We start from the raw sequence: 4,936 nt of genomic DNA on the forward strand, positions 1-4,936 counted from the left end.
CTTCACGCCAGGCAACTGAGCCGTCTGTGGCGTTTGCTCTGCTTAGAGCGTTTATGTGCCTCTGTAACCATACGAAACCTCTGTGTCTTGTGAGCGCAGTGTTAGAAGGACTAGTTTTGCTATCGTTGAGAGCCCGATATGTCCGACGTGAAGAAGCAGGCGAGGTCGTCACTCGAGCTGCTCTGCTGGCAGCGGAACGACGATCTGTCTAGACAAACATCGCAGTTTGAAAGCACGCCAAATCTGCATTTCAGTGTTTTTGGTACCTTGGACTCTATAACAGAAAGGAGGCAGACGGTGGTGAAAAAGGCGACACTTTTTCCAATTTCAAATTGTACCAAAAGTTCATAGGTATCCGAAGGAATTCTTAGTGGAAGCATCTTCATACAAAGGTCAGAACGTGTTTTGGGTTTAAGAGCCTGCTGTCTTTTCGTCAACGGAAGTATAGACCGCTTAAATTCGAGCACGATTTGTTTGTTCACTAGAAAAAAAAAATATGTAGATCTGCGCTACCAGCCACGCTTGAAATGTATTTGCCAAGTTTACTTCAGCCCTTGTGAATGCGGCGAAAAGATCTATCGTAACAGCTGATATAATTTCGTCTTCAGGTGATCTTTTTTAATGTGGAAGTCTCGCGCCTCCTTATCTGCAATAGCGTGCATAAATATTGGCGGAGGGCTTTCAGCCAATTTCAAATATTCTCAGGCCCTCGTTTTTTTCATATCAGCACGCCACCTTTAATGCGCGCGAGCGCGTGTTGTGTGTGTGTGCGTGTGCGTGTGTGTGTGTGTGTGTGTGTGTGTGCGCGTGTGCGTGTGCGTGTGTGTGTGTGTGTGTGTGTGTGTGTGCGTGTGTGTGTGTGTGTGCGCGCGCGTGTGTGTGTGTGAATAGATAACATCCCTAATGGTCTCTTGGTTTCAAATATTGCACAAAGAGAGATAAAGGAAAGATGATTTAACTAAACTGCTGTTGCTCTATATCCAACAACGATTAAACAGCGCTCAAAGCCGCAGCCGCACATAGCACATGACGAGCGAACTTAATACTCCTCTACGACCTTCGATGCAGCGTTACCACTAAGGGAATTTCAGATTTCAGCCTGTTTTTACTTTAGACTTAACTGTAGCATAAATCACATTCAAGGGGAAACAAACAGTTTTCATACCATTGCAAATTGTATAACAGGCGCCCCTACCGTCTTTACAGGCTTTAGATAGCTAAGTCAAAGGCCCCCGAATGAAATAACACATATATAAAAGCTGCTTACATTACGAGAAGTAATTGATATGATCCACTCCAATTTAATTTAGAGATGGCAGTATCGTAAATTTTCGGGCAGGAACCACAGGCTGCCGAATTGTTAGACCGAATATTCTGTAAATCCATAGTGAAGAAGTTGATGATGATAAATGTTTAGCGGAAGGGTAGCTTTGGTCAGAGAACACCATTACACATTGTATTTTCGTCTACAAAATGTGGGGTATAACACCCATTTTTAAGTATTTATCCCATATCAGCTGGGCATCAGGCTGGGGGAAAGCTTGTGTCCGTTGTATCACCAGTGGGTTCCCGGCGGCACTGCAGATCGAACCACGCCCCTTCCGAATGCGAGACGGATGGTCCGGCCACTTGACAACGCTGCGTTTGCAACTGAAAGCTCCAAATTCTTCTGGTGCGCTGAAAAATTTGTCCATTTGCACTCGTGTGAAGTAATAAGTGAAACCGCACGCCTGGTTCATCTAGAGGCGTAGAAGGGTGTGGACGAAGAATAAAGTGGCAGGAAGGGGTATGGAGAGGAGGAATGTGTATGTGATTGAGTAAGGGCTTGAAAGGATGGATGACGAGGAGTTCTACGAACTGTTTTCCTCCGATGTTCTGAAAACCTTGTTTGAGAAACAAGGCTGGCTTTATCAGATAAATTACTGGCTTTCTTTTTAGCACTTGTGAAAGCATTTACAAGCAGCATGGACCGCACAGGCAGCACACAGAAGCTCCAATCGAGGCCCCGAGTGCCATCCTTTACATGACACTCGGAGCAGGTAGGCGAGGCAAAAATTGGCTCGGTTCACGAAGATACCAGACAGCCTATATTTATTTTCACGTCTTTTCATGTCCTTCTTTAGTCAATTTTCGCCGCCATGGCCACAATAAGAGACAACATTCGAAGATTTTCAACAATTGTACACTTCCACAGCTACAGCGCATTAACGTTATGTGCAATTCGTAATGATATGGGTGCCGCAGCGGTGGCTCAGTGGTTATGGCCCTCGGCTGTTCAGCCGAAAGACGCGGGTTTGGCCCCGGCCGCGGCGGCCGAATTTCGATGGTGGCGAAGTTCTACAGGCCCGTGTACTGTGATATGTCAGTGCATGTTAAAGAATCCCAAGTGGTTGAAATTGACAGAGCCCTTCTCTACGGCGTCGCTCATAGCCAGAATCGCTCTGTGACATTATACCCCAATAAACCCACCAAAGATATGGGCTGCAGAGACGAGCATCATCCACTTTCCGGGAGGCCGTACCGTTCCAAGACAAGAGCCTTTATAAACTCTGCCTTTTTTTCTTTGAGTTTTTAAACAGCAACAACATAATAGCTATGGTTGCGAATATAGAGCTCACTAAGGAACGAAAATAGACATTGCTACTTTATACCATATATTTAAAATTATTCAGGCAAGTTTTCCTTTGAAAAGCCAAAAGAGACATGACAAAACTGTTTGTGCACCTAATCTCGACGAGTGCTAAAATCCTTTTCACAGGGCTGCACAAGGAGATCTCATTGGAATTTTGGCTTCTGTTTATGAGAGTTGTTTGATCAATTTTGCCTTCTGAAGTGCACAAAGTTTCAATTGGCAGAATTCAAATGCGTTACTCTGAAATGACTCTGGAATTTTCTATCTCGACATTTTTGCTTCCCGTTGTTGCCACTGATGTCCAAAATGCGCCGTTATTAAGGGCAGGCAGTAATATTAATCTGGCTTCCGGTATCCGCATAGCTTTAACTTCCCTGCTTCCGACACCACAAGCAAAGACGTTTATTACCTTTAGCCTCTGGCATCTGTATTTTGTGTTTTTTGTTTGTTCTGCCTATGACACCAACAAGGAAATATTTTTAAACTGTCTTTTTTTTGGTCCAATAACTTAAGAAAGCAGGAATTAATTAAACGTCTCTCTCAACAAAGGTAGAAATTAGCAAAACGCTCTCATAATAAACCTTCGCAGCCTTTTGCCTGTCCCTACATCCGTTTCTTTCTTCGCACTCACGAGCAGCCTACTATATTTCAGCACCGCGGAGCAGTCAGTCCTAAGTGGCGTCTAGCAGAAAAATGAGAGGCATTTCACGCAGGCTTCTGTCACAAGCGTCTCCTCCTTTTTGGATTATCCCACATCCTGGGAATGCATTTCTCTCATCTATAAAGTGACGTTAACTTATGAAGAGGCGCTAAAGCACAAGAATTAACTTGCCTCACCCGCTTACAGAGTGACAGCCAAAACATTCAGTGTTGCTATGTCCCTGAAGTGAAGTATCTCGCCATGCTCTCGGAATACTCGAGAACCACTCACATAGATAGCCGACAGGCTGTGGAGGACAAGCAACCGACGATGACTTTCTCGGGGTCGTCTAGAAGGTTAGCTTCAAAGGCCAACCCGTCCTCGGCAGTTAGGCACAGCGCCCTGTGTTTTGCTTCTCGCGACTATAGCGAGTGGAAAGAGTCGTTTCAGATCAGATTATGAAGACATTTTACAGTGAGGCCATACAAAGCCAGTGGGGGTTAGTTAACTTTACAAACTGTCACATACATCCAAGGAAGTTCGGGAAAACACTGCGGGGTCATAAATAGTGATATTTTGTTTATGCAATGCGCAAGGCACGACGAGAAGGAAGAGGACAGACACAGTTCTCTCGTCCACGTCGCGCGCTGTGCATAAATATGATACTCCAACTAGCCCGAATATCCAGTCTTGAAATATTTTGCTGTCCAGAAAGCCATGCCGTGCGGCTTCCTGGAGTTCTCAGTTGGCGTCAGTGTTGTGCAGGGTTTATGTAGGCATAATTTAGGTACCCCTCATAAATGGCCAACCCAGTCGATTGTGCAGATAGTCAAGTTACAATTAATGCACCCGGGCCTTCAACATGCAAAGATATTTTGTGCTTGCGCCTAATATCCCGACAGCTAAGCGGAAAGATGTCCATAAGTTATTCAACAGTTTGGTAATCGCATAAACTTCAGGCGTCTCAAGGCATCAGAAATTTGAAGATGTCAAACACACGTTAAAGGTTGACAGAAGGTATAAAATGAAGGCTGGATAAAAATCAGAGTAAAGGCACTAATTCAATTTATCTAGCAAGCATGAGGATCTAAGATCTTTTTCTACAATGCTGTAATTTGTACACAAGGTTTCGAAGTTGCGAAGAACAAATATTTCACAAAGCTCGAAGTTTTAGTCCACGGACCGTGTTCTAAGAATTTCTAGGCCTCACGTCCTGCTGAAAACTAGATCGCTTGTGCAACAGAGCTGTTCAGCCGAATGACCTGCAGCAGTGAGAACTCGAATTGTTGTTAAATAGTGATGGAAGCTGCTTTTCTCCACTTCAATGCCAGGGTGAAAGCACAGTTTTCCACTAAAGTTGGAATCCTATGCACTATACCGACAATGCGGGCCACACACTACTAGATTTCTTTTCAGCGCAAATTGGCTTTTTTAAAGCATCTCATTCACCGACGTACATTCGCTCTAATTTATCCGCTGCAGAGAATACCAGAGGAAAACTTCGCATTCCCGTCATAATCTTGGTACGGCGTGACTGTTTGCTACCAATAGTGAACAGTCACAGGCCGCTCCTGTGGACGCGCAACTTGCAACTGTTGACAATTTATTCAGCAATGACGTTAAGCTTCAAGAACCAAAGCTGCTTCCATAATCCAGAATGTACT

Source organism: Amblyomma mixtum, chromosome 8 (genome assembly GCF_055824585.1).
Source record: "Amblyomma mixtum isolate Tamu chromosome 8, ASM5582458v1, whole genome shotgun sequence".
Lineage (NCBI taxonomy): Eukaryota > Metazoa > Arthropoda > Arachnida > Ixodida > Ixodidae > Amblyomma > Amblyomma mixtum.